Raw genomic sequence first — 24249 nt, 5'->3', positions numbered from 1 at the left:
TTGGACTCCCAGGAGAAATGGGGACAAGTTTCCTCCAAGGCACCAGAGGTTCCCCCTTCTCCCCGTGCCTTGCCCAGGCTGGCGGGCAGGGTGGGATGCCCTGGGGTTGTGCAGGGCTGTCCCAGCCTGTGCTGCTGGGGGACACCTTCAGCCACACCCTTCTGAGCACACCCCGCGAATAAAAAATGCATTCAGCTCTTTAGTCTGTTGCATTTTGGAGCATTTAATTTCTTAATACATTAAAAATAAAACAATGACTAGCCGACGAGTTATTTTAGCATAATTGCCTAAGGTTATTACCATTCTGTCTGACAAAATTAGGGAAAAGTGTAATCATTGCTGAAGGGCAAAAGCAGTCAAATTACAGAAAGCTGGCGATAGCAAGTTAGTTCATGATAAAAATGTTAAACTGAATTATTTTGTAATATTATTTCCCCAATATTCATGATCAATTTCAAAATATAATGTGCCAGTATCTGTCCATATGAAAACATAAAGATTGGGAACGCAATACCAGAACACGGATGTCATTGTAGAGGACTTCACTGACCTTTAAGTAATAAAAGCACAGCCTTTTACTTTACTAGACCTTGGCATTATTATAATTCTATCCTGGTTAACCACAAAATGTGAGTTATTACATATTTTATTCAGGTCAGCTGTGTTAGTATCAGGATTTTAAAACAACCACAGAGAACTTCAGTAGATTACACAAATCATATACAGGATTTGATAGGTCTGAACAGCAAAAATAATTATTGGGTCCTTTTAAAGGACTTGTGAAAGCAAAGTGTGAATGTAATGATTATATTAAAGTCAAAGAATAAAAAAAATATTTGAGGATTATATTTTGAGCTCCTTGAAGTAAATTCTGTTTTCACTTTGAAAGCAAGATGACTAGATTAAGACACATCACAGAAAAAACCTTGCCAAGCAGGCAGCCTCCAACCAGTCATCTCTGCATTGCATTGTATTAAAAAGCAGCTGCAGATACACGTGCTAAGGGAATTACAGCCACAATCTTTAGCATATTAATATGCCTTGTCTGATGCATTAGGAAGGCAAAAGTTCAACTCTCGGTCAGATCAAACACATTGTTGTTATTTACAGCTCCTGGTGTTACCATTTGCCACACCAAACAGCCCTACTGGAAGTAGCCCTCCCAGTGACTAGAAAATTGAAGTAACTTTTAATCTTGGCTCCCACCCTACCAAGGGTTACATTAATGCCTTGCTTAGATTAGCCTGCTGTGCAGCATCACTACCCAGCACCACCTCTGTCACCTCTGCCAAACTCTGCTGCCACAGAGTGCTGAGAAACACCCTTGTTAACTGATGCAGGAAGGAAAAGGGGGAAAAAAAAAACATTCTGACACAGAAAAAAATCCATCCAGCACATATCTTTTGCTTCTGGAAAGTAAACACCACCATGTTCTCATGGATGAGAGAATCCTTTTAGTGTGAGTGCAGTGAAACTAAGCAATAAAACAGGATTTGGCACTTTGCTTTTCTGAAAACCCAGTATTTCCTACTAAATCAACACAACTAGTGAATGCAGAGGTTACACAGGTGATTAGGAGCATCTCAGCCTGGGTCAGCACACTCAGTGTGCTACTACATTAAAGATGAGGTGAGGAGGAGTGTTGCCATAGGTGGCAGATTGGGAAGCCTGGGTAGTATTGCAAATTCTGGTTCTGTTGCACTTAACTTGTCACCATGACAATCACCACATACACAGCAAAATAATCCTCTGTTTGCAACAACAGCTCCTTCTAGATGAGGCATAGTTTGTTAACTGCTTATCACCCACTGGGGCTGGACACCCTTTGATGCAGTACCTGAAAGCAGGAATACTGGAATTGTTCCACCAGAAAATTCCTGCAAAAGCTATGTTAGTTAAGCACATTTTAAATGTTTCTAATGGAGTAGAAGCAGGATTCAAAAAAGATTTCATATCATAATTTAAAAATCAAGACTGTGCAGCTAAACTAGCTGGTGAAAGTGTTATAAATTATACATTAAACTATCTGTCTGTCAAAAAACCCCAAACCAAAAATAAATGATCATTTATGGTAAGTGCTTCCTACTTAAATGTTACCTACTACCTATGTGATTTTACAGCCTGAAAATGCTTCTTATCTATCTCCAGTATTTCAATATCCCTTTCAATAATCTTTTTAAAGTACCAAGAAGGAAACAAAGTGCAGCAAATTTGAAATAATGAGCAGGAGAGTGTAGAAACACCTATCAAGCTGCATAAAACTGCCCTTCCAGAAGCAATCCTGCATCACAGCATATTTTATGCAGCCACCAAAATCTTTGTTGCTCCAGATCTTTTACTTGCATTGCTGTCCACACACATCCTGTCCTTAGAGTATGAGACTCAGTGAAATGAGAAAAACCTCAGATTAGAAACACTGTACATATAGTCCCAAAATTCATATATTGCAGGTATCTGAAAGACTCATCCTCCTCCTCTCTTTCCACATTGGCAGGATCTATATGGAAACCTCTCCTAATCTTCACACCCAGTCTAGGCAAAGCCACGCTACAGATGTCACTTTCATTCAACCCCTCACACTTCCAATGTGTGCCCAGAACATACCCCATGTTTTACTCTTATAATGACCTTTCTCTTTTTTTGCTAGATACTGCACTAATTCAATTGCATTTTCCAGTATGCAATAGTGAATTCTGTAGAGTTAAGCCACAAAGACCAGACCTTGAACCACATCTTGTCTCTTTGCTTCTCTCAACATCTCCATCTTTTTCTTTAGACTCACTTCACATTACACTTATATTGCATTAAGTTCTAAAAAACCCAGCCTGAATTCCAGTATACTCTTGAAGGTAAATGTCAGAAATAATGTCATTTGTCACCAAAATCAATGAAAAGGTATTAGAAAAATTATCCCTCATTAAGAGGTCATTGTAAGGGATTAAAAAATGAAGTTATAGTAGCTATATTGAAAAACTATCGGCTTATTACACCAGTGTACAAATACCAATACAGAGATTTGTCTCCCCAGCCTTGTTTTATCTGCTATCTTTCATCTTTTACTTCAAACTCTTAGGACCCAGAACTTGAATCTTGTAGAGAATCTGGAAAAGGACACCTGTATTCACCAATATTAAGATATAAGATAATCAGCAGATACTCAGGGAACATTTTCCTGATACAAACATGGAAGAGGGTGTCCCAAGCAATCCCCACTTCAGGAAAGCAATTAAAAAGTAACAAAAATATTCCAGTTCATACTGATCACTGACTCACAACTGGAAAGGAAAAAGGGAGGGTTTGAAACTTATTTTCCTCCTCATCAGGTCACACAAATCAGACACAGGACAGTCCTGCATTAAGAAAAAAAAACAAAAAAAACTAAACTGTACTTATGGGAATTTGAATTATAAGGAATTTGATCACTGACAAAATAACAAATGGCTCAAGGCAAGACTCCCTGGATTAAAAATAAATTAAAAGCTTAAGACTATATTTTTTGACATTAAAAAGATGGTAAATATTACTGCCATAATGGAAATTTATTTATGATTTACATTTCTCTTTGATAATAAAGCCCAACTGTTTTTTCATAAGGCCATGGTATTTTCACTAACAAAGATGATGTATAACAGGCAATTATAAGTGCAGTGAGAAGACTTAATACACATTAGAAGAGAATTTCAAACACTAAATGAAATATCAGGTTTTGATAACTGTCTTCCCAAAAAGAATGTTAATGCCATCACTTCTGAAAAAAATAAGCTGCATGAAAAATCCTTGGTTTACTTCATTTGAAGTCCATCAGCAGAGGATGCCAGCATCATAGAAAATTAATGTACCATATATTAAAGTGCGAGACAACAATATGTTAAAATTTAGTTAAATGGCCATGTTTCTAGTAAATCCAAATGAAGAAACTTTTTTATTTTGCAATCACTGACAGGAAAACACTTGGACATGCATGTGAAAATGTATAACAAAACAACAAACATATGTTTTCTTTAAATTAGCTTATTATCTCCCCAGCTTTTCTTTCTGTGGCACAGAAGAGTCAAATATCTAGATGTGAGCTCTCCTTTATTCACCATTTTCCATGGGTTACCCTGGAATGGTTCCCACCTGTTTAGCTGTCTCTTATGTGTGACTTCCATGGTGTTTAGTTCCTCTTTAGATTGTAGGAAATGTTTATTGGGGTAGAGTTCAGAGCTTTAGGGCTCAGTTCAGAGAGCATATGTGCAACTAATCCATGGATACCTTGAATATGAAAAAAGAATTCATTCTGAAGAAATAATTTGTATCCCAAAACTTCCTGTATGTTCTCTCTCTCTGCAAGATTAGATTTGTGGAACAGAGAACAAAGAACCATGGAAAATTATTTTCTTGGTTTATGTGTTTGACGAATCCAAATGTGTTTTTGTACACTGCAGGCCGTCATCATAGATGAATATTGCACAAAAATGAACCTGAAATAGATTTCTACTCACACTTTGCTGTCAGTCACCTTTAGCCTGGATTGGTCTTCTCCATCTCTTCTCCTAAATGAAATATTGAGGAAATTATGTTAATTTAATAACTCTGAAGTCTTATACAACAGAACTGAGACAAAATTAGGTTTCTATACTCCCTGTTATCAACCAAAGGCATCAAAGAGTTGCAGTATTTAAAAATATTGCTGCAATCATTTGTCTACATGTGTTCTAGCATATTCCAAAATTTTCTGATTGGAAAAAAGGATAAAGTTCTCATATTCTTTTTTGTTCATATGGGTAAGACTCATGCACATAGAAAACCTTTGAGCTATAAATAAGTGGATGAGCTTTACCTAATGCAGTTTATCACTATGTAATGGCCATGACCTCCAGATATAAAATACAATTCTTTCAATAACTGCATTAATGGTGCTTTAAGATGCCTAGGATGATTTTTTTTTAGTTGTCTCTTTGAAGAAAAGAATTAAGATGCTTTCACATAAAATATTTTTCCATATTCCACATGGTGAGAATCCAAAGTCCTGCCAAAAATTACTCTTCATTTCTCCCTATCTTCCAGGCAACATATTTTGGAAGATTACAGCTTTCCTTAGCATTACTTGATATAATCAGAAACCCTTTGGGCTCAATACTTGACTCCTAACCAGAAATAGATCATGATAACACTGAATGCATGAGTTAAAGATATACTAGTTAAATGCATGTTTTATTAGTAAATAATATTTGAGGCATCATTAATATTTTATGGGTTATAATTACAGTATCAAGTTTTCTCTTCAATTACCAATGTATCTCTCTAAATTAAATTAGAGGAAAGCCTCAGAAAATGTGAGCTGACACCATTTATTGATTTTGTAGGTAAATGTTCAGTCCAGTACCTAAGTATCAGGTCAGTTAGTCTGTCATCCCTACTAGTGAAACATTAATCATTCTTACAGGACTATACAGATGATAACATGAATTCCTCCTTCCCCCCATTGTCTCACCTAAATGACCTTTGGCTCTGCTGAATAAGACAGCTTTTTAAACAATTACAGATTAATACATTCTTGTGAAATTCCAGCCTTTTTAGAAACATTTTTTTTTTCTTTAGAGATTTCAATTTAGCATGACTGAAACAAGTAAATAAAATAAAATAAATTGACATAATCATATTAAAAGCAAGCAGTGCTCCTTGCAAATTAAGGAAGAAACTATACAGTTTCACTGTTCCACAATTAAACATCAATAACGTTAAAATATTCCTACACTGCATCTGGATTAAAAAAAATAGTAAAAAGTTTTAACCAGTTCTAGGCACCATATTAAAATATTATTAATTTCTAGTGAAAAAACATAATAAAAGGGAAAAAAACCTGAAAAAATGAACTTCAGTGTTATTAAATTAATTTTAATTTAGAAATGTGTGTCTGCCAAGAGCCTCATCTTTCAGAATCATGCTTTATTATTTCAGTTGCTTTAGCTTACTTGTGTTCTACATTAAAACACAGTGTCAGAAGAGCTGAAGGGTCAAGGTTTTCCCATTCTTAATTTTAAATTATACTCAACTTTTCAGATGTACCAATGGCTTTTATACTCTAACAAACATCAGGCTTCTGTTTGTAACATATCAGGTGTAGGGGAAATGATAAAAGGGATGGAAAATTTTAGTTAAAGCAACATATGTTGTTTAGCCAAAAATATATTATGCTGCAGTAATATAAAAATGCCACAGAAGAGCCTTTATAACTCCTCAAAAGTCCACAAGCTCATCTTTGCACCTGTACCTGAAAAATCTCAAATTAAAATGTAAACTTCTGTTTCCTGTTAGAATATTTTTCAACTTGATTTTTAGTTTTAAAGGATAAGAAGTCATATTTTAAAATCTCAGATGAGGTCTCTCCTGACCTCTTTGTATTTTGCTTAAGCAAAACTCTGCTGATCTTATTCTATTTTAGCATTTAGTCTGTTTGCATATTTCTTACTTTTAACTGCAAAAATGTGTCACATCTTTAGAACATGTTCTAACCTACATTACTTACTCATTCCAAAGTATCTATGCATTTCATTTTCCAGAGTAAATACAAAATAAAATAAACAGCACTGGCACTTTCAAAATGGAAATGATGAAGCATGTGATAATTATCCCTCACCAAAATTGCCGCACTGACATTCAAAAATGAAGTTTCAAATGCTAATTATTCTGTAATAAAAATCAAATGTATATATGATCACTGAAAAAACATATACATCTTGGTTAGATATTGTAAATGAAATTATACACAAATAACGTCATACCTATGGGATAATTCATGCCTTTACCCTAAATTAGGTCACATGAAACTCTTTATCACACAAAAGCTCTTTAAATAATACATGCAGAGCTAGAGCCTACTTTCCTCTGGGCATAATACAAAGTGCCTATAAATTTGCTTTTCTGGTTGGTCTAATAACGCTAAAAGTCACTGGACAGTGCAGCTCAACCTTCTTTGCCCTGGTTATGGTTTTCTGTCACTGGGAGGGTCAATGGGGCATGGGCAAGGGCAGCTGAAACATTCCACACAGACTCAAAGGAGCCATAGGTGTAGAAGCACCTCCCTCAAATCCAAATTTAAATGAGTTTCCATTGGTGCTGACTTCATTAGAACAGCAATGAAACAGGAGGGCGGTAAAAAGTCTACAGAACACAGTTTATATATATACACCTTGTAAGTGGTTTTTCACTCTTACAAAAAGCTTAATAACATCCTAGTTCCAGTAATTACATAGTCTTTCTGTTAACATTGCTCCAACATATTTAATTTAATTTGAATAAAACAAATTGATTTTGTTAGAACTAACAAAAAACTAACTTCCATGTTTATCTGGTTGAGCGCTCTGGCATGATGAAGAGCACATAATTTCCGATTCAAGCATAAAACAACTCCAGCTTTTTTGACCACGCAAAATTTAGAAGAAATGGTTACGTACTCAACTTGAATCAGCTGGGCATGAATCCTCTTGGGAAGACACAGTGAGAAAATCATTCAAGACAGAGTAGAACTATCCAAGATTGTTATTAAATATGGTTATAACATTGTCAAAAACTTCATTAATGTTAGTAGAATATAAAGGAACCAGCCAAGCTTTTGCATTTCACACACCAAAGCTGCACTGCTAAAGTGTATCACAAACAGACAGGAAAAGAACATCTAATAGAGAACAAAAAAGTCCATATACTGTGTAGCAGGAAATCTTACATTTAAAGAAAAACGTCATAAATGAAAACAGAAACAAAATGAAATCTATTAGTATGGCATAAAGGTCTAATTTAGATATTTTAAAACATCACACTAGACAAAAACAGCCCAAAACCAATACAATAAGAAGAAACAATCTGACATAAACAAACAACAGAAAAAAGAATCCAGTCTCAAGGAACATAGAAAAAAAACATTTGAATTCTGCAAAATACAAGGAATAAGTCCATTATCAAATTCTTATGTCACTAACTAGATAATTCCACATAACTTTCCTGGTCATATTCTGGGAGATTGCACAACACCAAAATGTTCTACTTCATGTGATTTCACATCCACATCATCTGTTGTAGCAGCAGGTGATCAAACAATTGTAATGCACCAATACCAGGTTCTCTAATTTGACTTCCTGGAGATCACTAATGAAACTACTTTTTTGTCCTGGTGGCACAAAGGCAGCACAGAAATGGTAAAAACCTGCCCTACCTGGAAAGCAGTTTTGAACCTGAGAGAAAACACCATATGGAAAATTGTTCTCCTCTGCGTCATCATCAAACAATTTCTAAATGATGGTAAAAGCTTCTTATGATTCAGAGATTATTTTTATAGACATTCATAGACATGTAGGCACTCCCACATTCTCCATGTAACTGCTAATCGTCTATTTATTTTAATTATTAATGACATATTTAGTTAAATTGCTAGTACACATTGCTTTCTGGAGGCACTAGCATAAATTTTAACATAAAAATTCTACTAAATGTTTATTGGAAGTATCTATCCACTACATCCCCTACATCCACTCTATCCACTACATCCATATTAGATTTTTCATTCAGGTTACATTAACATTTAACATCAAAGCAGGAAATTTTAATATTTGTTTAGCATTTTTCTGAATGCTTCTCTCAATCTTTTTTTGTTAAACTAGATGAGGTTAAACTGTATTTAACCTTTTATTTGACCATAGGAATTTTTAAAGTTTTCTTTTGGAAAAGAGAAAAATAGCAGGTTGGCTTCACTTTACCTTCCTGTGAAACAATTAAAATAAAACTTTAGGGCTTGTGTAGACACCTGAAGAAAACATATATTTTAGATAGTGTTTAGATCCCAGCATTCCTATTTTGTTCCACTGCTACAAATGTTTTGTAGAATTTTGATAATTCAATATCTAGAGACAATAGAAATGTAGATTACAAAGTTCAGTGAAGTTCTATTTGTCAGGTCTTTCACATAGGTAGAATACAAATACAAAGAAAATTACATAAACACTATTTTTCATGGAATGGTGGGTGTTGTTAGAAAGGATTACAATCCAAATAGATTATCTTTTGTTCTTGAATTAGGTGTGAAAATGTGGTGGCACACCACAACTGTACCGAAATAATGAACCTTCACAAAATGGTGCTTTGTTCAGAGAGAGAAGGTTTTGGGGTCATAACAACAGTAATTTATTCCAAGCCAGAAATAATTTTCTTTTGATTGTTCCCTCCCCTCTTTGTTCTTTTAACATTGCCATTGGAAATAGCAAAGGTTTTTCAAGTTCAATGTCACTATTAGAGGATATTCAAGTTCACGCACTTTTATATTTCAGATTAGATTTATTGTTGTCTTTTTTATGCTTCTATGAACATGGGTTCTAACTAAAAAAGAAAACAACAAAAAGCATTTGTAGCCTAAATAATGACATAACCAGGAAATATGTGACTAGTTATTTATTAAAAAAAAATAATCTTAGAAACATTGTTTTCAATTGAGTGAATTCATTATAATCTACAAGAGGTATTTATAGTTGATCATACTTTGGGAGGTATCTTGGGGTAATCTTAATTTTTATATGAATAGGTTTTAGGATGGTTGTTACTTCAACCAAATCTTCTGTCATTAGATGTAAAATGTTGGACAATGTCATTAGTGCAATTAATTAAGCAGCTAATGCATTGTGAGGAGGATATTCAATTACACCTCACTGGAACTGCATACCATGAGTGTCATAACCAGGTCAGTTTGAAATGCTTGTATCTGTCATTAGAACATCATTCAGTGCAACAGAGAGTCTGAACTAAATCATCCAGAGTCTATATTCTGCCACTAATTTCCTATTTCAGCCTTGTCTGACATATATATGAATATTATTTCTCAATTTCCTCTTTGAACATTCATCCCACGTGAACATTCGAAGCAGACATGGTGCAATGTTGGCTTGCAATAAAAAATGTGGCAACATTTAAATTCAATCTTTACCAAGAGAGAACTATCACCTAGAACTATCTAAAGGTGGAAAACTTTATCCAATACTTTATCAGTTTTAATGCAAGCAGGTTAGCTGAATGTGTTCATCAAAATCACTTTTAGACAGGATATTATTGCTCTATCCTATTGCATAAATCTATGAGACTTGAAATGTTTATTTCACACCTTTTCCAGAAATTATTAGAAACTACAAGAAGTCGGAAATCACAGAATTTTTAAACAGCATGGAGATCAAAATGGTTCAAGACGTGAAAACATTTGTATATCTGTTGACTAGAAGAAATGTGGGTTGCAATCACCAAAGTAAATATTTCTAAATAACACTCAGGAAGCTGATTTAGCAATGACATTTAAGCTTTTAGAGATTATGCTGAATTACAAAATTCATTTCTGATTTGTGTGTTATTTTCCAAGACTGCCTGAGTAGAAGTGGTGATTACAGGTTTTCTGCTGTGAAATTCTTCCACCCCAAATATTCTGCCAGTAGAAGCTGAGAGTATTTGTGATAAAAAGATAGCTCCAAGAAACTCTTGAGTGTGTTTATTTCAATAATTGACTACTAACCATCCCTACTACACCCAATAAACATTCCTGACCTGATTAACGGTGGTATTTTAAGATTTCTTGTCTAAAATTTTCAGATTCAGCATAGGACAAATAAAATATTCTAACATCCATCTAAAACAAAAATTAAAAATATAAAGCCCTACCCCACAGACCATTAATTTTATCTTTCTACTGTTTATGGAATCCACCATTTATCTCAGTTTAAACAAAGTGGGAACCTGCAGCTGGGTGGAAGTACAGTGCAATGACAGCTTTACCTTCTGCTGCTACCAAACTTTAGAGAGTAGCATGTAACACATTGAGGCATTTGTTTGATGACAAGGAAAAAGGAAGGAGCTGAGTTCAATCAATTCAAAACTGCTTTTCATTTATTTCCTTCTATAAATGGCTTTATATTTCAACTAGATAGTGTTCTAATCTGTACAGTGGCAACTTTAAAATGTCTGAATGTTTTGGAGCTCTTCATATGCAAAATGTCCTAACAAGATACTTAGCTCTAGTTAACATGCTTCTTGGTCTCTAATTCTGTTTATTCAGCTGTCACTCCTAAATTCAATAGCCATGCACTTTTGCCTCTGATTTAAGAAAATGAGGTATTGTTAACCATCTTACCATGTGCTGATTTCAATAGGTGTAAAGATATGGCAATATTTTTTACTTTCCCCAGCTTTTTCTAGAATACTGCCAAAGATTTGGTTTTACTTTTCCTCTTACATTTCAATACTATGAAAGATTGAAATAACCTGATGTGCTGAATCTGAATTTACCCTCCCAAAAGTATAGTTTAATTATACTGGAATTCCAGTGACCTGTATATTCATCCAGCTCCTCTGCACTCAGTAGGCAGATCAGCACACCATGTACTTAAGGCTGGTACAATCAGAATTACTAGGAGATTTTTAATTAAAATGTGATCTCATGATTCCTATGGTTGTTATGGCAACTCAGGCTAAATAAAATAATCGGAGTGATACTACATCAGCCCTCTTTGTTGTTTTTAATGTAGGATTATGATTGCAATCACTATATTAACAACTGCGCTTACTTTATTAGCATTATTTATTTCTCCTTAGGAATACAGTCTTAGGGATACATTTTAGGCTGCTTATGTTCCAAGCAGACAGAATTCATTAAATCCAGTCACTAATGTCAAATATGTTCCTGCCATGTAACTGACCTCAAGATGGTGAGTCTGCTGGGGCTCTGACAACACAAGAGTATATTTTTAATATGATTCTGATATTCTATCTCTTCCTGCACATTTGAAAAGAACTGAGCATTATGGCAAGCATCTTTTATAAAAGTTATAGTAAAAAATTAATGGCAATCTTTAAAAAATAGACCCTATAAATGTTAGATTTTTGATTTTGTGTTTATCATGCCACTCCATTGTGCCTTTTATGCTGGGTGACAATTTAGCAATTCACTTCCACACAAGAGACTTAAAAATAGAAATGAAGCTGAATTTGACTTCATTCTTTATCCAGTGAGAAATTAAATGGCAGCTTCTGTGAATAGTAAAGAGATATGCATGACATGCAACTTAGTGATGGAGGAACAGTGCAGGTGAAATTCACTGCTTTATAATTAAGTTACATAATTAGCAGCTCACAGCAGGAAAGAGGAACAAGAAGGATGAAGCTGCACCGTAACATCCAAAATTAAAGCCTGAGCTGTTCATGGCATAGCTGTTTCTCTTGGATTCAAAGAAATGCAAATTCCCTCCAAAGCTATAACTAAAACCACCTTTACAGAAATTGTTAGGAATGACATAGGTTACATTTTCTCCTAAGGTTCAATCTATAGTTTGCTGTTCTTTAACCCTGAAGAATCTTAGAGGTTGTTCTGATATACACCAAGTATAAATAGCGCAGATCACTCTCTCAGCAGCCACCAAATCATAAAGAACAGTATCCATAACTGAGAAAAAAAATATTGCAGGTGAGTTCCAAAATATCGCCAGTCCTTTAAGCATCTTTTGATATGTGACAACATATTTGTCACTAAAGTAGCACTGCACAGTCAAAACTAACACACAATTTTTTTTACCATCAATAATGTTACTTATTGGTGATCATTTAATGGTGGATATCCTAGTTTGGGTTTGCTTGTAGGTTATCAAGGTCATTACTCTTCAGCTGGTGCAAAGTACAGGCAACTAATGAAGCCCATGAGAATTAGAATCTCAAAAATCTAATTGAAAGATCAAAGATAGAAACTTCAGAAAATTTGGCTTATAGAGAGTCCTGCCATCTTTTAAACAGGAAAATTTATCTTGCTGGCAAATTTCTTAAGACAAATAATTACTTACTGAGACAAATGGTTACTTTTTCATTTGTCTCTAGACCCCTCAAGTACATAGACATTTTTGGATCTCATCAATACTGAAAATTCCACAACAAAGCCTCGGGTGAAACCAATTAAAAACCCTCTTCAGCTCCTGAGAATGATTGGAACTATGGTTAATTCTTCTCAGATTAATGTGCTTTCACTGCTCATTTCTTCCCACACAGTGAAAGAAAATCCTGTGTATAGAATCCTATCAGGATTTTATAGACTCATGCATAGCAGGAGGCAATAAATATTCTGTACATTATTAATTAGAATGGAGGTGGTAAATATGTGGTGCTAAATGGAGGCTTAGCATCAGGTCACCAAAGAAACCAGAAAGTATCTAAAATTTGCTCATATTTACCATCAGAACTTTTGTTTACTCAAACACTTTGAAGACAGGTTTGTGTAGTAAATTAACACTTATCGCCATATGCTGTTTATTCAGTATATTTAACTTTACATTACATCATCTGAATATCAATCAAATCTAGAACTTTTTGCTTCAAGCTTCAAATTGAATAATTTTGCACAAGCAAATATGCAAAAATTTCTTTGTGAAAAATGCAAGGGCTCCAGGAATGAGAAGCAAAGAATGAAACTTAATTTCTTCATCTATTTTAGAGGAAAGTAGAAGCTTAAATAAGTTGTAGAGGAGACTATGATTTTGCAAAATGTATAAACAATGTTGCCAATGTCATGATTTGAAAATTCACTCAAGCCCAGACAAAGTCAGAATGCATGTTTTACTTATATATGGCTGTATTTTTTCAAGTCTAGAACAAATATAATTTAGTGCCCCATTTTTTTCTGATATTTGCCATCTGCATGCTGAGGTCAGGTAAGCTTAGAAATTCCAGTTGGGATAACTCACTTCCCGTCAAACATCATAGGAACTATTGTTATGCATGGCACTTCTGGATTTTTTATATTTGCAGGTCATCTACTTGCCTGCTATTGTGACAACTCAGGGTTGGTGGCAGTGTGCCCTTCATTTGAACTGATCCAGTGTTTATTAACAGGAGCCTGAATGAGGTGAGTGGGACATGAAAAGTCACATCCTTTTCAGAAGGAAGCAGTTCATTGCAAACAGCATATCAAGTATGTAACAAATCCTAATATTAAGACTTCAACAAGAAAAAGTGACATTCAATGGACTATTTTCCAGAGTAGAATCAAAATGTAGCTCCTGGCAAACAATATTTATACATATATAAAAAAAAGAACATTTTTCTAAATGTCACAGTATATATTTTTAGACGCCTGTAGTACCAATTAAATGAAATTACAAGTTATTAAGTCAAATGACATTTTCTGCTATTCTATTAATTTGCAACATTATCTCCTCTGTAGCTGATTCGACTACAGTGAATCCAAACTATATTTAAAACAGAAGCAAGTGGCTGTTCTCTCACTGTGTTTCTGAATTGTTTGGAGTATGCAAATACCATGTTTTGAAAGATGATTCACACAGAAATGTCACATTAACACAAACAATACATTAATTTAGATGTTGTCATCTTTTCCCTGTGACCCAAAAGTACTATGCAGCAAATTTTTTTCAGTAGGAAGTACACTCACCAGCTCTAAATAGCTAATTTAGAGGTTCAGGAATTAAAACAACCTACTTTTTCAGTCTAATTGATCAGTTAGATTTTATCTTCCACTTTGTTGTATTGGAAATACTTAAGCAGACCAAAATATAAGCATAGGTGTGTCTCTGCAAACATGTTCTTTTGCTTTCCAAGAACTTTCAAGAAAAGTGTATTTTGAAAGTGGATCCTTCTGTTAAAACCATTGTTTTATGATTATTTGCACCCACCAAAAACATGGATAATTGACAAAAATACAGATAAAGGAATTACATACAGATAGGATTCCTATGTTGCTGTGCAATCCGTCAAGATCTGAGCATTACATCAAATCCTTTAACCTCTTCCAGTGCTGCAGGAAAGGACAGGGCAGCCAAGGAAGAAACAGAATGGATGCTACTCAGCATGGCCTGCACAGCTCATAACTTGGAATAGCTGAAGGAACTATTCCACTGTGTTTATAGAAAGAAGACAAAAAGAATAAAACAGAAAAATTCTAACCTTGAAAAATGAGGCTCTAATGGAAAGTATAGACTTACATCTAAGGGTGAAGGAAAATAAACAATGAAGTTTTGTATGCATAAGATTTAAAATGGAAATGATCAGTATGAAATTAAAATGAGTAGATTTTGCTTTGGAGAGAAGAAGAGAAGCAGAGAGTTCAAAAAGATGACTTACTGGAAATTAGACCTACTTCTCCACTGCTGATTTTGGACATCCAATGTAGATCTCCAAAGAAATGCAAACAGAAGTCAATTCATGCTCTTCTGAGATAAAAGGGAGCTTTGCCAATGAGATGAAGTCTACAGCCAGCAGAAAAATCAAATATTTACAGAGAAAGGCTTAAACTGTTCTGCCAGAGCCAGCTTCAGTAGGAATAACTTAATTGATGTTAATAGTGCTTTAGCTGACAACTCAGCAAACTCTGACATAAAACTGTGTCATCTGTGTGTGTGAGGATTGCAACATTTTCATTCTATACCATTCAGCTGCTCATACTTCTGCTCTGAATATTTCTCTCTTAATCTCTTTAAGAGATTAAATCTGTGACTGCTTTTTTGCATAATAAATTAAAAGCCAACTGTAATGTGATATGACCTTGTTTTTCCTTTGACAAAATGAAACTTAGGAATCTGCCAATATTAGGTAAAACTTTTGTTCCTTAAAATTGCTGTAGACAAATTTCCTACTACAAAAAAGAATTTGCCTGCTGCTCACCAGGCTTCTCATTCTGAATGTATTTTAAATTCTCACTGACAGGTGACTTCATCAATGTCACTATAATAATGCCACTCAGTCTCATTAAAAAAAATGAAAGTGAAAAAATCAATATTGTCTTCATACTTTCTTTAGTCAATGATTTTCTGAAGCTAAGTCTCCAGGCTTTCTTTTTCACCCTCTTTCTGATAAATAGCTTAAAAGTATTCAAGGAAAAGTGTCCAAATACCCTAAAGTTAAGTTTGGATATACTTGGATAGAATGAGCTGGTACTAAACAAACTACATTGAGAGCTGGGCTTGGGTTTGTTTTTCAGTGTGAGTAGCTCTTATATCAAGCCACGTGAGAAAGCAGAACTGGGTATTTTGGCTTCATAGAGGGCAGCAGACATCCTCTGACAGATGTTGAATAATGTTTGAGCTGGAGACAAATAGATGTTCCAAATCACTGCTTAGCTGATTTATCAGACAATATTAAAAAAGTGTTATAATGTCTAACATGTATCCTAGTGTCAGTATTAAATGTACAGACACTTAATAGCATCAGTATTCTAAAGTCATGGGAGTTCTTATCTTTTAAAACTTTATTTATTTGGAGCAGTTTTAGAAGCATCTTCTAAAGCAGAAGTCCTATTTGTCAGTGCTGACCTCAACATGTGAAAAAGGAAACAACATAACAACTACTGAAATCATGACTGAACTTCCCTCATTACTCAGAAAAACAGAATATAAATTAGAAATTGAAAAGATGCAGGAACAATTTACACAAGTAAAAGAGAACAGTCCTAATATTCTTTTAACTTTTAAGAAACACTCCTTATGTAGCTGTCCTGAAGGCTTGGCCCATCCTCATATACCACAGCTTGCAAGGATTTAAGAACTTTCTCCTGCTTATGAGAATCTCTGCCTGAATATGATAAAACACAGCTCTGCAATAAAACACTGCATTATGGCAGGGCCATGCTTCAGCAACTATTCACTATTAAACAGATGCCTTAGAAATGAGGTAACTATGTTTTTTTATTGCCTCCACTTTACCTTTTTTGGGGGTAGTAAACACAGGAAAATTATTTCCTATATAGAATTGTTAAGAGGGCTATGTTTTGTTAAAATCCTGCTCCCTTGATCATCCCAACACGTGCATAATTCACTTTCCAGTCTTAGTTCTTGCTTTGAGTTTAGAGCTCAAGCTTAGTTACTATGAAGAATTTCAGTCAGAAGTTTATTTCTCTATAAAATAATTAACTTCTGTTTAATTGAGGGTGCAGAGTGGATGCCATCAAATTCATTTAGTTAAGAGAATACAAGGAAAGAAAGCTAATTGATCAGAAATATATAGAGTTGCCCTTAACAGACTTTTGTCACTGGTCTTTTATTTGAATCTCCCTGGGTGAGGAAGAGCATAGTCTGGATGTTTCAAACTAGATATGGCTCATGATTTTCTTCTGTAAACTCTGTGGGTCCATTTCTGTAAAGGCTCTCACATGTCTAGTTCACCATGGCAGTTATGTCAACAAAAATAATTCCTTCAACATTTTAAGCTATTCAGTCTGCATGTCTAATGCAGAGGTGATGTATCCCTGAAGAAGGTTTGCAAAGTGTAAGGCAGTGCATGTCACAGAAAGAGAAATAAGCAAAGAATTCATTCTACACCACAGGCAGTGGCACTGTTGGCATGGCTGATGGTTCAAAAGTACATTTTGCTTGCTATTATTTCACTTTTACTGGGCTGTTTATGATTCTGCTTTGTCTTATAGTGATAGAAAAAATTTACAGGTATCTTGCAACTTCCTAAGAAGGGGTATTAATCCAGCTGTGTGCTTCCTGTTCCTTTCAAAAGATCTTTAAACTAATTAATACTGCAATTAATATAGCAACAACAGAGGAACAGAATTCCCCTCACATCTATCTTGCCTCACTTAAGGCCATTGTGATCCTACAGTGATCTGCCTTAGGTATTCACCTGTGGCTGGAAGGGGAGTGGGGACCATCTCCAATGTCCTCAGGAGTAGATCTGAGTCTCCATTCCTTCATAAAAAATAGATAAAGCAATGGTAACAATGTGTAGTATTTCTTCCACAGTAGTAAAATTCATAATCCACAGCTCCCATCCCGAAATTTTGCTATGTTATTTTCTTCTGCCTAAACGCAATGACTTCTGGGGATGTTATGCAATTTTGGATTAATGTCAATTCTTTACCACTTCCTGACTCTTTTTCCCTTTGTCTTGGAGCTGTACCTGCCTGTCAAAGTATTGAGCTGCAGCTTCTAACATCACCTCCTGCTTGTTTGATTTATTCAATTTTCTTCTCTTATACTTGATAATAAATCATTGCAAGTAACAGTACTCTAGCCACTGACCAAAACTGCCACCTTCTTCCTAATCACATGCTCAGTTTCTAAGATCTTTGAAAACAACACAGAACAAAGGATAAAGAAGCCTTTAAGTGAAATAATAATAATAATTCCAGTATTTATGCCAGGTAGCTGAGGGCAATAAAAAGAATAAATCCTGAATTACCACAACCTGTTCATGTTGTGCCTTAGTTGGGACAACTGTCAATCCTCCATCCCAAATCATAGACTATTATTTAAAAGTAACACTGCTTCCTAGGTGAACAAAAAGTTGTAAAATCAGGAAATGAACCACATTTCATCATAGGCCAAATCTTAGAAAAGAAAGGAGGAATGCCTAAGGGAGTGCAGTCACTGTTTGAGACAGAAATCTCTGAGCATTTTCCCCTTCCAACATCAAAGTGCAGTTAGGAGAGGATTGACAACAATGAAATAACTTCTGGATTATTTTGGGTTTAATTTAATTGATATTCTGCAACATAATTATCCCATTTTCAAAGGACACTTTCCCAATTATTTTTGTTTATTTTAATACAATTCATTCCAGGATTATTTTGCAGTGCATAAACTGGAAACACCCAAAATGTAGGGCACTGCCAGGTGGATGTGCTGGAACACTCTCATTGCACAAGGGCAGCAAAACACTTTATTCTGGCTAATTGCAAATGTGCAGAGACAGGCTGTAATGTTTAGAATGTCAGGTTCTAATGTCAGTTTCTAATCCTACGTAATGCAGCATTATTTCATGCAGGATGGTGATGTTTGACCATAATGTGACTGCATCCAGCACATGATGCCATTGTATCCCACAGACATTCACCTGGCTCTGCTTCATGGATTTTCACTATTTCTCTGCTGCTGTACAGGTTTTTAGACCCTTGTCAAGCATTTTCCTGCAACATCTTAAGAAATGTTTTGTGTCATACTGCAGTTTCAGGGACAACAGCAGATGAGACAAAACCCTGGGGCTAATCCAGCATGACTTTCCACAGGTTTGGATTGCAAAGTGAAAGTTCTTGTTTTTATGACAGTAATATTTCTCATTAAGTAGCCAGACAGTCCACAATATCATTGCAAAAGTGTAATTTTTGTATGAAATCCTGTTATTTAAAAAGTCCTGATTATCTAGGAAAGAGCTACTGCTATTGGCTAATAACGTACGGCTAACTGGAATGTATGGCTTGCTGCAGAGGCCTGTACTGTTACAGGCAGTAAACTGAAGAGGTTTATACATAAACTTGCAAACAGAAAGAACAGATAATTTTGTTTTAAGAGACAGTCGAAATATCTCAGTAAATAACTCTGTCACTTTAATCTGACACATGCTTATTTTGGGATCTGGTACTGCACATATCTTCCTGTGAGCGGTGGCCAAACCTCTTTCTCCCCTTCAGGACACTATTTCAAGTGGGCAGTTTAATTACTGCCTGCATTGACTATTTTTCTGCAGGGTAGATGCACTCTGCAGTTGGTTTAAGAATACTGAGCCTTTGGCAAAGAGCAAGCATAAAATTATCTTTGGAATCTCGCCCCCAGAAAGTATTTCTAGATACCTGAAGCAGACAACTGACAGCTTTATCAAAACTTGGGAATTTGCCATGATCTAAGTACTGGAATTACTGAGGCTGTCCCTAAAATGCATGTCCTTTCTGATGTGTAGATAAAAAGTGGGAGCACAGAAATTAAGCCAGGCACTCATTTCTTTTGAAGGTACATTCTTCAATAAATGTCAACATATTAAAGTTGTCAAATGTGTTAGAAGACAACTTTCAGGAAGTTAGTAGGATATGCTTTACATCCACTGATGGCTTTCTTCTCTTGTTAAGTTCTTCATCACTGAAAGGAAAATATTTTTGCACTCATTGCTTGCTAGAATTGCAGAAAGAGTGATTTTCTAAAATTTAACCACGAACTTGCTCATGACAGAGTCTGTTCCCACCTCAGCTCCCCCCAAGCAGTGTGGAGGTGTCATGGAAAGCTGGGAAGTGTCAGCAGCTCAGTGACTACCCAGGGCCTACTCCACCAAGTCACCACATGGGTGGAGTTCACAGCCGTAAAATCCTATCACAGTCCTGCTGACAGAGCTCATTAGCTACCCTGAGCACCACAGCACAGCAAACACTCAGCACCTGCACCCACACGGCTCCACTGGGCTCCACCAGGCTGTCCTCAAACCCCCTTCCCAGCCAACAGGTACCGGGTCAATTCCTCACAAGGTTTCTTCCCACCCACTCAGCACATTCATGAGGTACCTCCCCCATCCTGCACTCCCTGTTCAGCAGGCTGGTTTCTGGTTTTCTAACACCAATTCCAGCATCCAGCAGATGTGTGAATTAAACCAGTGATGACAGCCAGAAGTTTCACACATCAGCTTGTGATCCCTGGGAATCTCCATTGTTATCAGAAGTGTGGTTTACTTAAATATCATATTTTGAAAATGTTTATTAAGAAAAAGATAATCATAACACAATCATTTAATTGCAAGTGGATCGTGTCAAAAAACATGGTAAAGCACCACAGAACTCTTACTCTCCATGTCATCAGAACAAGAGCAGACTGAGTCACAGTCATTTACCACATTGTCTTGCCCAACAGAAATTTGTAGGATGAAGTGAAAATGCTCAGTGTTTATCTCATGCTCAGTGTTTCTCTATCAAGAAATTTCACTATATATATTTATTGCACTTATTACATTGTCAAAGCATCTGTTCTGTTGGCATTTAGAATTGGATAAAGGCTGAGACATGAAAAAAAATTACTTCCCGGAGCACTTAGATAAATGTCACCCCCAATGCCCACATGCCCATGCTGTGTTGGCCCTCACATTGCTTTCCCACAGGAAAAACTTTATATAATCCTTTAAATAAAAGTAAAAGAGATATAGATGTATGTGTGCGTACGGATACCCACAAAGTACTTCAGATAGGAAGTTTTAATGTAACAACAAATGAAGGTTGGTGTCAAAATAAAATAAAATCTCCAGAAATATTTGTTCAATTTTTAATACTGCTCCAATAACTATTGTAGGATATTATGGAGGAAAAAAATAGTAGTCCTTTTTTAATGTGACAGTGTCTCAGCTATCAGTTTGCAATAAGGACTTTGACAAGGATTTAGCAGTGACTTGCCAAATTCTGAGCTTATATTAACCAAGATTTTTGGGACTTGGAAGAACATTATAAGCTGACAGTAGAAAGTTAAAGACACCCTAAGAAAATCTTATATATAATAAAAAGTGACAGAAGGAAATTGCAAGGCACCTTCTTACTGAAAAGGCAAGCAGTGACATGACATATAAAAGACAAAACATGCATCTGAACTATTTTCATTACGCTTATCAAAGAGCTGATTTCTAGAAATCAGACTGGCTAAGAGGTTAGACATTTACACGAATAATGAGAAAATTCTACGACATCTTTAAAAATCCTGATTCCTACATCAGTATGGGAACTTCAGCAAATCAAGGCATCTTGATTTCACAGGCATTACTTTAGTTGTGGTGGGAGTTAGCTTAGATTAAAAAAATAGCAATTACAATAACACTTTTTATAGATCATTGACTTGCAGCACCCTGCCACAGGCAAGGACACCTTCCACTAGACCAGGTTGCTCAGAGCCCCATCCAAACCCATTTCCAGAGATGGAAAGACAATTCCAGGCAATCTGTCAGGGTCTTACCACCCTCACAGTAAATAATTTATTCCTTATGTCTAATCTAAAGCTGTCATCTTCCAATTTAAAGCCATTAACCTTGTCCTGTCACTACTCCCCTCCCTGGCTCTCTTGTAGGCCTGTTTCAGGTACTGGAAGGGGTCCTAAGGTCTCCATGGAGCCTTCCCTTCTCCAGGATGACCAACCCCAACTCTCTCAGTTTTTTTTTTTTCACAGGAGAGGTGCTCCGGCACTGTGATCACTTTTGTGGCACTCTGAACACATCATTCTTATGCTGGGGACCCTGGAGCTGAATGCAGCACTGCAGGTAGGATCTCACCAGAGCAGAACAGAGTGGCAAACCCCCCTCCCTCCCCTGCTTCCCACTCTGCCTTGGATGCAGCCCTGAAAATGTTTGCCTTTCTGAGCTGCTATCACACGTTGGGTTGTGTTGCGTTGCTCAACAACCAACACTCCCAATGCTAAAGGAAACATTAAACACCCAATCAAACAACCCACATATTACTATCAAGCAATGTTGTACAGTGGAAAGCAACCCCTTTGCTCTCCCCCTAAGGCTACATCAAAGTTTCGAGGCCAGAAGCACTGGATCAATTGCTGTTCAAGGCTGCTGTATGAAATTCAGATTCAGCTGGATTCTGTGCTGCTGGAACCCCTGAGGACACTTCCTCTCATCTTCCAGGATAACCAGCATCTCCTGCTGCACAGCAACACCCCAGCTGAGGCCCTCAGCCCAGCACACACGTTATCTCACTACCTTACATTATTTACCACCTCTGTCAGGCACTAAGGTACCACCTTAACAGCTGTAAGGACAGCACTCCTGCAATTTTAATCTTATTGCTTCTGCTCTTTTACAAATACAGGTACACATGGCTCGAATCCCTCAATAGTGTGGAGTAGGAATAAAAACATCAAAAGCAATGAGCTATATTTAAAAATCAGAAGAAGGGCAGTGTCTGCATTTGTACGGTGCTGACAGTCAGCTCAGACCTGGGGTCAGCTTCGGAATCTATAACTGGAAAAATGGCCATAGCCTCCCCCAGGGGAAAAATGCAGACAGATGCTAAAAGAGTCAGTGAAACAAACTTTATACTATTATTTCACTGCAATGCAGGCACTTTGAGAGTGAACATATTCTAAAATAATATTTCTATGGCTCAGTATTGAAATAATCTCTTTGAACATAATTTTACTTTACACTCTTTTAAATTGCTTATTTTTACTGAAATGTTTTTTGTTTTTATATATTTGGAGACAACAAACAAATCCAAATGTTGCTTAATTAATAATCTTGTGCTGAAAAACTGAAATTGCCAAATTTATAATACAAATTTATCTGTGACCAACTTCATAGTTTTAGAAGCAAGACACCCCTGAAAAGTATTGAGTATAGATGCTTTATTAAAAACTCAGACATATACAGAGCCTGATCCACTACCATCCTTCATGTCCCCAAATTATTTGCAAGTCAGTCAGGAAATTTTAGACTAATTTCTAGAAATACCACCTACCAACTAAATATTGAGGCTTGACAATTTACTGTAAAGTCCTTCTGATCTCAATGGTACAAACTTGAAATTACTTCAATAATTCATATGGGCATGCATTCTATTTCATAGTCATATATTCATGCTTGGCATTTTGAAAGGACAATATTTGTCCTGCTCAATTACAGAAAACATGAAATTACAGAGCCTCAGAAGCAAATCACCATGACAGCACAAAGTGCCCTACATCTACTGCCACTGCTTCCCCACTTCTCACAGGGCAATTAATGGGAACGCAAAGAATGTGAATATATGAACCAAGAAAAATTCACTTTTGTGGGAAAAACTTGTGACACAGACAAGATCTGATGGGTCACTACATCAAGAGTTTAATGACTCAAAACAGAAGCAAATTTGAGAACCCTTTGTGGATAAATCCTACAGATTTTTCAAAAGGCCTGTTCTCCACAGCTCATCTTGAAAAGAGTATTGGCTTGCTTTTTATGCTTCACTTATTCAAAACAATAGAACACATGACTGTGTCTTTAAAATGCTATTCCAGAGGATACATCTCTTCTCACCATATTTAATTTTTAGTGGAATTTTTGCAAGCCATGTGTAGGAATAATACTGAAATAAAAATAAGAAAAAAAGGCAAAGTATAGAAGTGGAATAAAATGAAACTTTTATGATGTATATCTGAAAATGAAATTATTTTAATGAATTATAACTTTTTGTTAGAAAAACTGAAATTAATTTGGAAAAAAATCCATGCTACCTGAAACCAATTGGTGAGTTTACATCAACTTGCCTCTAGAATTCTCTAACTTCTGAAAAAGTTAAAGAATTTAACTTCTGAACTGACCTTTAAGAAATTAATTTTAAGCACAATACAGATGTGAAATACACACTTTGAAAATAGTAATATTTCTGTCTCCTCCACCTGACTACCAGTTCCTCTCACCCATAAATAATTTCAAGACCTGTAACACCAAAGTACCCTTCAAATAACACTGGATTGAAGGGTTTTTTACCTTTTTTTTCAGCAATAAATCTACATTTCT

General features: G+C 35.8%; 1 long non-coding RNA gene across 2 annotated transcripts in view; it reads right to left on the bottom strand.

Annotated features, from left to right (window-relative positions):
* LOC140684703 (uncharacterized) overlaps window positions 1–24249 on the bottom strand; it is a 289333-nt gene that overhangs the window by 135582 nt on the left and 129502 nt on the right. For both annotated transcript variants that reach the window (XR_012057385.1, XR_012057386.1), the window contains exon 2: window positions 4485–4535. This is a non-coding gene — a long non-coding RNA (uncharacterized lncRNA). The remainder of the gene's footprint in view (window positions 1–4484; window positions 4536–24249) is intronic.

Source organism: Taeniopygia guttata, chromosome 9 (assembly GCF_048771995.1).
Source record: "Taeniopygia guttata chromosome 9, bTaeGut7.mat, whole genome shotgun sequence".
NCBI classification, from domain to species: domain Eukaryota; kingdom Metazoa; phylum Chordata; class Aves; order Passeriformes; family Estrildidae; genus Taeniopygia; species Taeniopygia guttata.
The sequence above is the reverse complement of the archived record's forward strand: the minus strand, read 5'-3'. Positions and strand labels throughout refer to the sequence as shown.